Below are 13,851 nucleotides of genomic sequence, written 5' to 3' on the forward strand. Positions count from 1 at the left end.
CACACCAGAGGGCAGACAGCAGAAGCAAGAAGAACTACAGTTCTGCAGCCTGTGGAATGAAAACCACATTCACAGAAAGACAAAACGAAAAGGCAGACGACTGTGTACCACATGAAGGAACAAGATAAAACCCCAGAAAAACAACTAAATGAAGTGGAGATAGGCAACCTTCCAGAAAAAGAATTCAGAATAATGATAGTGAAGATGATCCAAGATCCCAGAAAAAGAATGGAGGCAATGATAGGGAAGATGCAAACAATGTTTAACAAAGACCTAGAAGAATTAAAGAACAAACAGATGAACAATACAATAACTGAAATGAAAAGTACACTGGAAGGAATCAATAGCAGAATAACTGAGGCAGAAGAACAGATAAGTGACCTAGAAGACAGAATGCTGGAATTCACAGCTATGGAACAGATTAAAGAGAAAAGAATGAAAAGAATTGAAGACAGTCTGAGAGACCTCTGGGAAAACATTAAACGCAACAACATTCACATTATAGGGGTCCCAGAAGGAGAAGAGAGAGAGAAAGGATCCGAGAAAATATTTGAAGAGATTATAGTCCAAAACTTCCCTAACATGGGAAAGAAAATGGCCACCCAAGTCTAGGAAGAACAGAGAGTCCCAGGCAGAATAAACCCAAGGAGGAACATGCTGAGACACATAGTAATCAGTGAAAAAAATTAAAGACAAAGAAAAATTATTGTAAGCAATAAGGGAAAAATGACAAATAACATACAAGGGAACTCCCATAAGGTTAACAGCTGATTTCTCTGCAGAAACTCTACAAGCCAGAAGGGAGTGGCATGATATATTTCAAGTGATGAAAGGGAAAAACCTACAACCAAGATTGCTCTTCAACCAAGATTGCTCTACCCGGTAAGGATCTCATTCAGATTTGATGGAGAAATCAAAAGCTTTACAGACAAGGAAAAGCTAAGAGAATTCAGCACCACCAAACCAGCTCTACAACAAATGCTAAAGGAACTTCTCTAAGTGGGAAACATGAGAAGAAAAGGATCTACAAAAACAAACCCATAACAATTAAGAAAATGGTAATAGGAATATACATGTTAATAATTACCTTAAATGTGAATGGATTAAATGCTCCAACCAAAAGACAGGCTCACTGAATGGATACAAAACAAGACCGATACATATGCTGTCTATAAAAGACTCACTTCAGACCTAGGGACATATTCAGACTGAAAGTGAGGGGATGGAAAAAGATATTCCATGCAAATGGAAATCAAAAGAAATCTGGAGGACTTCCCTGGTGGCACAGTGGTTGGGAGTTCTCCTGCCGATGCAGGGGACATGGGTTCGTGCCCCGGTTCAGGAATAAAATAGACTTTAAAATAAAGAATACTTCATAATCAAGTGATCAATCCAAGAAGAAGGTATAACAATTATAGATATATATGCACCCAACATAGGAGCACCTAACTACATAAGGCAACTGCTAATAGCTGCTAATAAAGAGGAAATCGACAGTAACACAATAATAGTGGGGGACTTTAACACCTCACTTACACCAATGGACAGATCATCCAGATAGAAAATTAATAAGGAAACACAAGCTTTAAATGACACAATAGACCAGATAGATTTAATTAATATTTATAGGTCATTCCATCTAATAACAGCAGATTACACTTTCTTCTCAAGTGCACATGGAACATTCTCCAGGATAGATGGCATCTTGGGTCACAAATCAAGCCTCAGTAAATTTAAGAAAATTGAAATCATATCAAGCATCTTTTCTGACCACAATGCTATGAGATTAGAAATCAGTTACAGGGAAAAAAACACAGACACACGAAGGCTAAACAATACGTTACTAAATAACCAAGAGATCACTGGAGAAATCAAAGAGGAAATTAAAAAATAGCTAGAGACAAATTACAATGAAAACACGATCCAAAACCTATGGGAGTTGTGGCTGGTTAGGTCAGTTGGTTAGAGCATGGTGCTAATAACGCCAAGGTCGTGGGTTTGATCCCCGTACGGGCTATGGGTGCTTTTACTTCTTACCACCCAAGGTGGTTACACGTCTCTAGCTGAGACTTGGAAGGCACAGGTTACTTAAAGAAAAAAAAAAAATCAACATGTCAAAACCTATGGGATGCATCAAAAGCTGTTCTAAGAGGGAAGTTTGTAGCAATACAGTCCTAACTCAAGAAACAAAAATCTCAAATCAACAATCTAACCTTACACTTAAAGGAACTACAGAAAGAAGAACAAAACCCAAAGTTAGTAGAAGGAAAGAAATCATAAAGATCAGAGCAGAAATAAATGAAATAGAAACAAAAGAATAACAAAGATCAATAAAACTAAAAGCTAATTCTTTGAGAAGATAAACACAATTGATAAACCTTTAGCCAGACTCATGAAGAAAAACAGGGAGAAGACTCAAATCAATAAAATCAGAAGTGAAAAAGGAGAAGTTACAACAGACACCACAGAAATACCAAGCATCCTAAGAGACTACTACAAGCAACCCTATGCCAATAAAATGGACAACCTGGAAGATATGGACAAATTCTTAGAAAGGTATAACCTTCCACGACTGAACCTGGAAGAAACAGAAAATATGAGCAGACCAATCACAAGTAATGAAATTGAAACTGTGATTAAAAATCTTCCAACAAAAGTCCAGGACCAGATGGCTTCACAGGTGAATTCTATCAAACATTTAGAGAAGAGCTAACACCCATCCTTCTCAAACTCTTCCAAAATATAGCAGAGGGAGGAACACTCCCAAACTCGTTCTATGAGGCCACAATCACCCTGATACCAAAACCAGACAAAGATACTACAAAAAAAGAAAATTACAGACTAATATTACTGATGAATATAGAGGCAAAAATCCTCAACAAAATACTAGCAAACAGAATCCAACAGCACATTAAAAGGATCATACACCATGATCAAGTGGGGTTTATCCCAGAGATGCAAGGATTCTTCAATATACACAAATCAATCAATGTGATACACAATATTAACAAATTGAATAAAAACTGTATGATTGGGCTTCCCTGGTGGCGCAGTGGTTGAGAGTCCGCCTGCTGATGCAGGGGACATGGGATCGTGCCCCAGCCCGGGAAGATCCCACATGCTGCGGAGCGGCTGGGCCCGCCTGTGAGCCATGGCCGCTGAGCCTGCGTGTCTGGAGCCTGTGCTCTGCAACGGGAGAGGCCACAGCAGTGAGAGGCCCATGTACCACCAAAAGAAAAAACCAATCAAAAAATGGACAGAAGACCTAAAGAGACATTTCTCCAAAGAAGACATGCAGATGGCCAAGAAACACATGATAAGCTGCTCAATATCACTAATTACTAGAGAAATGCAAATCAAAAGCACAATGAAGCATCACCTCACACCAGGTACAATGGGCATCAGCAGAAAATCTACAAACAACAAATGCAGGAGGTGTGGAGAAAAGGGAACCCTCCTTCACTGTTGGTAGGACTGTAAATTGATAAGCCATTATGGAGAACAGTATGGAGGTTCCTCAAAAATCTAAAAATAGAATTACCATATGACCCAGCAATCCCACTACTGGGCATATACCCAGAGAAAACCATCATTCAAAAAGACACATGCACTCCAATGTTCGTTGCAGCACTATTTACTATAGCCAGGTCATGGAAGCAACCTAAATGCCCATCAACAGACGAATGGATAAAGAAGATGTGGTACATATATACAATGGAATATCATTCAGCCACAAAAGGGAACGAAATTGGGTCATTTGCAGAGACGCGGATGGATCTAGAGACTGTCATACAGAGTGAAGTAAGTCAGAAAGAGAAAAACAAATATCACATATTAACGCATATATGTGGAACCTAGGAAAATGGTACAGAGGAACTGGTTTGCAGGGCAGAAATAGAGACACAGATGTGGAGAACAAATGTATGGACACCAAGGGGTGAAAGTGTGTGTGTGGGGATGAATTGGGAGATTGGAATTGACATGTATACACTAATAAGTGTAAAATAGATAACTAATAAGAACCTGCTGTATAAAATTTAAAAATTTAGAAAACAAAACAAAACACAGCTCTCTGTATATGCCTGAATGCCTTATTCCCTTGTTGGGAGGAGATCTACAAACAGAATTAAATGACTTTCTCACCAGAAAAAGTAGGCCTTAGAGAACTCCCAGATCAGGCGTACGCCCTGCAAACTGTGCAGGAGACAAGCCTCAACCAGAAGGTCCTGAACAAATTCTACAAAAGGTTAAGAGTGGATGTTTGGGCTGATGGGAGGCAGGAAGTGCCAAGAGGGCTGACCCAATAGTGGTAAAATTCTGTCTAGATGCCAAGGCTCCAAATGTAAAGCAATACCCTTTAAAGAGGCATGTGAGGGAAGATACGAAGTCTCTGATAACCACCTTTCTTAAGTGCCAATTAAAGTGACCTTGTCAGATACAAAACAACTGGTACTGGAAAGTATTGTTTTGTATGGGATTTGCGAGTCACTAACCAAGTTGTAGATATGTACATCTGGTAGTACCAAATCCTTACAGTTTGCGTACAACTTTATTTGGAGACTTGCTGGTTTACAGTTCTGGACTTAAAAGATGCCTGTTACTGCATATCCCTAAGTCCTGAGTCCCAGGAACTTTGCCTTTGAATGGGACAATCCAGAGATAATATATAACAACTGTATTGTTGGATGGTACTCCGACGGGATTTAAGAATGCCTCCACCATCTTCAGGGAAGTCTTATCCAAGGACTTAAGTGATCTCCCATTAAATGAGGGAGTCTTACTGTGATATACTGATTACTAATAAAAATAAGGGAGCCTCAGACCAAAATACAATCCTCACTTTAAAGCTGCTGGCAGACCGGGGATATAAAGCCTCTAAGGGAAAAATGCAAATCTCTCAACCAACTGTAAAATACCTAGGATTTGAGTTATCAGAAAGACGGGAGACTTTCGGCTTGGAGGGGACCAAGGTGCAACTTATTCAGTCTTCCCGAATCCAGGTTCATCTGACCCCAGCTGCCTCCACCCTGCCGCCTAAGTTGGACCCCAACGATACCAAAGTTGTATACCCGAGGTGTGTCAGTGGGGAAGTTTGTGACACATCTGCCCTGGCCCCCAAGATCTGCCCTGGGTCTATCTGCAAAAAAAGGTTGGTGAGGACATCGCCAAGGCAACTGGTGATTGGAAGGGTCTGAGGAGCACAGTGAAACACCATTCAGAACAGACAGACCCAGATGGACGTGGTACCTTCTGCCTCTGCCCTGATCATCAAAGCCCTAAGGGAACCACGAAGAGACAGAAAAAAGCAGAAAACCATTAAGCACAGTGAAAACATCACTTTTGATTGTCAACATTGCCTGATAGATGCATCATCGATCTTTAGCTAGAGAACTCTCTGGAACCATTAAAGATATCCTGGGCCAGTCTGTGGGCTGCAATGTTGATGGCTGCCACCTTCACGACATCATAGATGACATCAACGTGATGTGGTGGAATGCCCAGCTAGTTAAGAACTGCAAGTAAAAATAATTTAATAATGGGATATTTGATAACCATTTAAAAAAAATTTACTACTGGACCATTAGCTAGGGTGACAGTACCCACCATCAGAAGGCAATGGCGAGGATTCTCAGGAATGGCTAGGTTTTGTCCTATTTGGATCCCTAACTTTGGTCTCATGGCCAATTCCTATGTTAGGTTCTCAAAGGAAATGACAGCCATTAAGCTGGACTGTGGAATGCCAAATGGAGTTCTATCCCATACAAATAATCAACAAAGTCTATTCTAGCAGATTTGACTGATCAGCCTTTAGAAAATTGGGATATGGAGACGTTCATGGACAGGAGCAGCTTCATGGACCAGGGACTCCGAAAGGCTGGGCACGCAATAGTAACTCATCAGGAAGTCCTAGAAGCAGAAGCCCTCCTCCAGGAATGCCTGCCCACAAGGCAGAGCTCAAAGCCCTCACGAGAGCCCCGCACCTTGGAGCAAAGAAAAAGGTAACCATTTATACCAGTTCTATGCTTTCTCTGTTATACATGAACGTGCGGCCATATGGAAAGAGAGAAGTGTACTATTTCAGGAAGGAAAGAAATTAAACATGCAGAGGAGATAATGGCCTTATGAGATTCTGTTATAATGCCAGAAGAAGTAGCCAAAGTATATTGCCCAGGCCACTGAAAGACATAGTTACATAACTAAAGAAAGTAATTTGGGGCTTTCCTGGTGGCACAATGGTTAAGAGTCCGCCTGCTAAGGCAGGGGACACAGGTTCGAGCCCTGGTCTGGGAAGATCCCGCATGCTGCGCAGCAACTAAGCCCATGCGCCACGGCTTATATCTGCACTCTAGAGCCCGCCAGCCACAACTGCTGAAGCCCAGGCACCTAGAGCCCATGCTCTGCAATAAGAGAAGCCACTGCAATGAGAAGCCCGCACACCACAACAAAGTAACCCCCGCCTGCCGCATCTAGAGAAAGCCCGCACGCACCAATGAAAACCCAATGCAGCCAAAAATAAATACTTACTAAAAAAAAAAAAAAGTAATTTGGCTGATCAGGCCACAAAACAGGTGGCCCGAACCAAAAGCCCAGATCCCAAGGCCCTAGCACTCATTCTGAGTGTGGACCTATCCCTTTTAAGCCTTGGTATTTGGAAATGGATCTAGAGAGTGCAGACGAATGGGGATTTCATGCCGACCCTTAAGACTTAGATGGTGATCAGTACCAAACAACCAAAGAAGGCTGGATTGACAGTGAACAGGGACTAGTGCTTATTCCTGAGCATTTAATGGAAAGGAACCCATTATGGGAGGGACTCAGCCTATGACTGGTTACAAAAGCCTGTTGATCCACAAATGCAAAGGACTATCTAAAAGGTAATATAAAATTGCCTGATCTGTGCCAGAAACAATCCGTAAGCTGGGCCACACCCAGCAATAAATGGGGTGCAAACCCAAGGGCCAAAACCAGGAGATGACTGGTAAATACTGTTATGCCAAGAGCCATGGGACATAATATACACTTGCTGGTGTTTGTGGACACCTTCACAGGATGGGTCAAAGCTTTTCCAGGCTGGATAGAGAAGGCTTCCAAGAAAACAGTGGCCTTACTAAAAGCATTTTTCCCTCATTTTGGTTGTCTCTTTCAATTCAAAGTGACAACAGAGGAGCTTTCATAGCCACGGTAACTCAAGAGTGTCTGGGCCCCTCAGAACACAATGGAAGTTACATGCTTCATGGAGACCTCAGTCTGTGGGAAATACTGAAAAGAGGAATCGTACCTACAAAAAGACAATCGCCAAAATGTCAAGAAACCAACTTAACTTGGGAAAAGGTCTCACCAGTTGCCCTGCTTAGGCTAAGAGTAGCCCTAGAAGCCCGGTCCAGCTGAGCCCTATGAAATGTTATATGGGAGACCCTTCCTTAAGACTAAGTGTTATTAGTCTTGAAAATGATCATATTGTAAAATAATTAGATACTATAAAACGTGTACAGTCTCTACGTGTTACTGTATCTGCTATACATAAAACGCTTCTAGGTGATGAATGTTTCCCACAGACATTGCCCTGCTCTGCATAAGCCGGGGGATTGTGTCCTCCTCAAGACTTGGAAAAATCAACACCCTGAGGACAACTGCAACCTAAGTGCAGTGGAGCCTGCGAAGTTCTTCTGGTTACACATTCTTATCTTGTATTTTTTAAAAGGCCTCCCACACTCGCATGATGATTGCCCAAGACTTGAGAGTTCAAGGTGGGACTTGCAAATATTTCAATTTCATTCCTCTCATAAAAATCCACACTCCTAATCAGCAGAGAACAGCTAGAGCAGCCCTCCCCCTATTTCCCTCAAGGCCGAGGAATGTACCAGAAAAAAGGGGGGGAATTGAAACAGCACCAAATTAAACTGGTTTGTGTCCTTAAATAGGTTGTTGATCAAACCTATTTAAGGAGCTGTTTTGCAGGCAGAGATGGGAACCCACGCCTACAGGGTAACGCTGAAACCAATAATAATTAGTCTGTGGAACTCAAAGAATAGAAAGGTTGCCACCAGAGTCCTTTACAAAGTACTAAGTCCTTCGGAAAATCTGGCTTCCAGCAGCACATGTAGCTTGTATGGACTGACTCAAGACTAGCCAATCACCTTCCAAGCTTGAAATTTCCCCAACCCCTTAAATTTTCCCCAGTCCTGGAAAGGAGAGAGAGGTTTGAGAGCCTTGCCTCCTGTCTCCTTACCAGTTGACTGTGCGATAAAACTCTTTGTTTCTCAGAAGCCAGTGCCATAGTATTGGTTTCTATTCATGTCTGGCACTGAGCCCTTGCTCGGTTACACCTAGGAGTGGAATTGCTGGGTCACATGGTAATTCTGTGTAACTTTTTGAGGAACTTATCAAATTGATTACGACAGCAGCAGCTCCACTTTAAACTCTCACGTGTTGTACAAGGGTTGCAGTTTTTCCACATCCTTTCCAACACTTGTTATTTTCTGACTTTTAAAAAAAAATTATGGCCAACCTTGTAGGTGTGAGGTAGTTCACACTGTAGTTTTGATTTGCATTGGCCTAATGACTAATGAAATTGAGCATCTTTTCATGTTCTTGTTGGTCATTTGTATATCTTCTTTAGAGAAATATCTATTCAACTTTTTTGCTCACTTTTAAATTGAGTTGTTGCCTTTGTTGAATTATAGGAGATAACTCTAGAATATATGGGTATATTCTAGATACTTAACACTTGTCTATATGGTTTGCAAATACTTTTTGCCATGTTGTCTTTTTATTCTCTTGTTGGTATTCTTTGCACCAAAATGTTTAATTTTGATGAAGTACAATTTATTTTTTTCTTTGGTTGCTTGTGCTTTTGGTGACATAGCTATGAAACCATTTTCAAGTCCAGGTCATGAATATCTACCCCCGTGCGTTCTTCTAAGAGTTTTATACTTTTAGCCTCTGTATTTAGGTCTTTGATCCATTTTGAGTTAATTTTTGTATATGGTATGAAGTAAGGGTTCGACTTCATTCTTTTGTATGTGGATATCCAGTTCTCTTCACACCATTTGCTGAAAAGACTGTTTTCTTCCTGTTGAAAGGTCTTGGCACCCTTGTTGAAAATCAATTGACCCTTGATGTGAAGGTTTATTTCTGAACTATCAAGTTTATTCTAAGAATAAATCTCTGTATCTGTTCTTAGTCCAATAACACACTGTTTTCATTTCTTTAGCCTTGTAGTAAGTTGTGAAATTCAGAAGTGGGACTCCAACTTGGTTTTTTTCCAAGATTGATTTGGCTATTTGGAATCTTTTGAAATTCCATGTGAATGTGGGAATCAGCTTTTCCATTTCTGCAATTAAGTCCATTGGGATTTTGAAAGGGACAGTATTGAATCTATTGATCATTTTGGGGAGTATTGTCATCTTAACAACATTAAATCTTCCAATCTATGAATAAAAATCTTTCCATTTATTTAGTCTTCTTAATGTCTTTCAGCAGTGTGTTGTGGGTTTCAGTATTTACGTCTTGCATCTCTTTGGTTACACTGGTTCCCAAGTATTTTACTCATTTTGATGTTATTTATTTCAAATAAAATCAGTTTTTAAATTTCTTTTTTGGGTTGTTCACTGCTGGCATAGAGAAATACATGTGAGTTCTGTGTGTTGATCTTGTATCCCGTAACTTTGCTGAATACATTTCTTAGCTCTAATAGATTTTTGAGGGGTTTTGTAGATTCTTTAGGATTTTTCTCAATATAGGGTTCTGTCATCTGTGAATAGAGATAGTTTTACTTCTTGCTTTTAATTTGGATGCCTTTTATTTCTTTTTCTTCATGATTGCTCTGACTAGAACCTCCAGTACAATGTTGAATGGAAGTGGTGAGAGCCGCTGTCCTTGCCTTGTTCCTGATCTAAAGTCGGGGAGGGGGGCGGGGCGGGCAGGGAGCTTTCAGTCTTTTATCATTGAGTTAGCTGTGAATTTTTTATATACGCCCTTAATGCTGTTGAGGATGTTTGTTTTAATTCCTACTCTTTGGGACTTTTTTTTTTTTACGTTTTATCATGAAAGCATGTTAGATTTTGTCAAAGACTTTTTCTGCATCAATGAGTTAATCACGTGAGATTCTGTTCTTGTTCTGTTGATGTGGTGTATTAGATTGATTTTCATGTGTTGAACATCTTTGCATTTCTGGGATAAATACCACTTGGTCACGGTGTATGGTCATGTTAATATGCTGTAAGGTTTGGTTTGCTAGTATTTTGCTGAGTACGTTTGCATCTATGTTCTTAAGGAATACTGGTCTCTAGTTTTCTTGTGATGTCCTTGTCTGTTGTTGGCATCAAGGTAATGCTGGCCTCATAGAATGAATTGAGAGGTGTTCCCTCATCTTCTATTTTTTGAATGAGTTTGAGCAGGATTGGGGTTAATTCCTTAAATGTTTGGTACAGCTCACCAGCGAAACTATCTGGTCCTGGGCTTTCCTTTCTTGGGAGGTTTCTGATGATTGATTCCATCTCTCTGCAAGTTAGAGGCCTGGTCAGAGTTTCAATTTCATCCTGACTCAGTTTGGGTTGGTATTCATGATTACTAAAGGTTCAAAACACTTTGCTAAAGCACAAATGTATTTATAAAATTATATATCTAAGTAGATGGAAATAATGTCCAGAAATAACAGGGCAAACATCTTCCTCTGATCTCAGGGATGGAGACAGGTTTTGCTGCGGTGGCCTAGGCCACCCCTCGGGGTCACCGTGACCTCCACCCCCCTGGGTAGCCACATCCCTTCTCCACCTAACACCCTCCACCAGGGAGGGGTCCTGCCAGCCCGGATCAGGGACTTTGTGAGAATTGCATGGAAGCTGAGCACCCTATCCTGAGGCCAGACACAAACTTCACCTACATCTTAGAGATTCTCAGCTTTCCTCAAGGCCATGCATGTGCTTTCGAGGGCAGTGGTCTCAGCCATAAGTAAGCAACAGAATCCCCTAGAGAGCCTGTTTCCTGTGCAGGTTCCCACCCCAGGCCTGGGGTGGCCCTGGAATCTGCATTTCAACAGGTATCCCTGTGATTCTGAGGTTGGGGCTCCTGGACTGTACTTGGAGGTACCCACCTCTGCAGGCTCCCATGAAGAACCCTGGGCCTATAGGATAAAGCCTAAGCTCCCAGCCACCAAAATGTTTAATTCTGATGAAGTTCAATTTATCTTTTTTTTTTTCCTTTGGTTGGTTGTGGGTTTTGGTGACAAAGCTATGAAACCATTTTCAAGCCCAGGTTATGAATATTTACCCCCGTGCTTTCTTGTAAGAGTTTTATACTTTTAGCCTTTGTATTTCGGTCTTTGATCCATTTTGAGTTCATTTTTGTATATGGTATGAAGTAAGGGTCCAACTTCATGCTTTTATGTGTGGATACGCAGTTCTCTTAACACCATCTGTTGAAAAGAATGTTTTCCCCATTGAATGGTCTTGGCATTCTTGTTGAAAAACAATTGCCCATAGATGTGAAGGTTTGTTTCTGAACACTCAAGTTCATTCTATTGATCTCTATCTATTCTTAGTCCAATACCACACTGCTTTCGTTTCTTTAGCTTTGTAGTAAGTTGTGAATTGGGAGGTGGGGACTCCAGCTTCTTTTTTTTTTTCCCTAATATTGATTTGGCTGTTTGGCATCTCTTAAAATTCCATATGAATTTGAGAATCAGCTTTTCCATTTCTGTAATAAAGGCCATTGGGATTTTGATAGGGACTGAATCTGTAGCTCACTTTGGGGAGTATTGTCATCTTAACAACATTAAATCTTCCAATCTATGAATAAAAATCTTTCCATTTATTTAGTCTTCTTAATTTCTTTCAGCAGTGTGTTGTGGTTTTCAGTGTTTATGTCTTGCATCTCTTTGATTAAATTGGTTCTCAGGTATTTTATCCATTTTGACGCTATTGCAAAGAAAATTATTTTTTAAATTTCCTTTTTGGGTTATTCACTGCTGGCCTATAGAAATACACGTGAGTTTTGTGTTGTTGATCTTGTATCCTGTAACTTTACTGAATACATTTCTTAGCTTTAATAGATTTTGGGGTGTTTGTAGATCTTTAGGATTTTTCTGTGTATAGGATTATGTCATCTGTGAACACAGATAGTTTTACTTCTTCCTTTTAATTTGGATGCCTTTTATTTCATGATTGCTCTGACTAGAACCTCCAGTACAGAGTTGAGTAGAAGTGGTGAGAGCCGCTGTCCTTGCCTTGTTCCTGATCTAAGGTGGTGAGGGTGGGGAGTTGGGGAGAGGAGCTTTCAGTCTTTTATCATTGAGTTAGCTGTGAATTTTTTATATACGCCCTTAATCATGTTGAGAATGTTTGTTTTAATTCTTTTGGGTGTTTTATCATGAAAGCATGTTAGGTTTTGTCAAAGGCTTTTTTCTGCATCAGTTGATGTGGTATATTAGATTGATTTTCATGTGTTAAACCATCTTTGCATTTCTGGGATAAATTCCACTTGGTTATGGGGTCTAATCATGTTAATATGATCATGTTAATAATCTATGCATGATCTAACATGATATGATCATGTTAATAATCTATGCATGATCTAACATGATATGATCATGTTAATAATCTATGCATGATCTAACATGATATGATCATGTTAATAATCTATGCATGATCTAACATAATATGATCATGTTAATAATCTATGCATGATCTAACATAATATGATCATGTTAATAATCTATGCATGATCTAACATAATATGATCATGTTAATAATCTATGCATGATCTAACATAATATGATGTTAATAATCTATGCATGATCTAACATAATATGATCATGTTAATAATCTATGCATGATCTAACATAATATGATCATGTTAATAATCTATGCATGATCTAACATAATATGATCATGTTAATAATCTATGCATGATCTAACATAATATGATCATGTTAATAATCTATGCATGATCTAACATAATATGATCATGTTAATAATCTATGCATGATCTAACATAATATGATCATGTTAATAATCTATGCATGATCTAACATAATATGATCATGTTAATAATCTACGCTGTGAGATGTGGTTTGCTAGTATTTTGCTGAGTACGTTTGCATCTATGTTCTTAAGGAATACTGGTCTCTAGTTTTCTTGTGATGTCCTTGTCTGTTGTTGGCATCAAGGTAATGCTGGCCTCATAGAATGAATTGAGAGGTGTTCCCTCATCTTCTATTTTTTGAATGAGTTTGAGCAGGATTGGGGTTAATTCCTTAAATGTTTGGTACAGCTCACCAGCGAAACTATCTGGTCCTGGGCTTTCCTTTCTTGGGAGGTTTCTGATGATTGATTCCATCTCTCTGCAAGTTAGAGGCCTGGTCAGAGTTTCAATTTCATCCTGACTCAGTTTGGGTTGGTATTCATGATTGCTAAAGGTTCAAAACACTTTGCTAAAACACAAATGTATTTACAATATTTATATATCTAAGTAGATGGAAAGAATGATCATCTTCCTGGATCAGTGTTATATGGGTTTTTTCTCTTTGTTTTGTTTTTTAGTTTCAAGAAGTAACTTTATAACCATGTGAATCGAAATAAGAAGGAAAATACTAAGAGAATCAACTAAAAGGGGTAAACACAATTGCCTTCAGGAAAGGAGGGGGCAGAGAATCTAATCTTCTTAAGAAATACAGGGCTTCCCTGGTGGCGCACTGGTTGAGAGTCCGCCTGCCGATGCAGGGGACACGAGTTCGTGCCCCGGTCCGGGAAGATCCCACATGCTGTGGAGCGGCTGAGCCTGCGCGTCCGGAGCCTGTGCTCCACGACCGGAGAGGCCACAGCAGTGAGAGGCCCGCGTACTGCAAAAAAA

At 40.0% G+C, this 13,851-nt stretch overlaps 1 non-coding gene and 1 pseudogene across 1 annotated transcript; both read left to right on the forward strand.

Annotated features, from left to right (window-relative positions):
- The first annotated feature begins 1,943 nt into the window (after positions 1-1,943).
- On the forward strand, positions 1,944-2,017 carry TRNAI-AAU (transfer RNA isoleucine (anticodon AAU)). Its single transcript has one exon. It is a non-coding gene; the product is annotated as a tRNA-Ile (tRNA).
- Positions 2,018-4,920: 2,903 nt separating this feature from the next.
- On the forward strand, positions 4,921-5,510 carry LOC112395182 (60S ribosomal protein L12 pseudogene; annotated as a pseudogene).
- The last annotated feature ends 8,341 nt before the right edge of the window (positions 5,511-13,851 follow it).

Source organism: Neophocaena asiaeorientalis, unplaced genomic scaffold (genome assembly GCF_003031525.2).
Source record: "Neophocaena asiaeorientalis asiaeorientalis breed wild unplaced genomic scaffold, Neophocaena_asiaeorientalis_V1.1 scaffold404, whole genome shotgun sequence".
Taxonomy (NCBI): domain Eukaryota; kingdom Metazoa; phylum Chordata; class Mammalia; order Artiodactyla; family Phocoenidae; genus Neophocaena; species Neophocaena asiaeorientalis.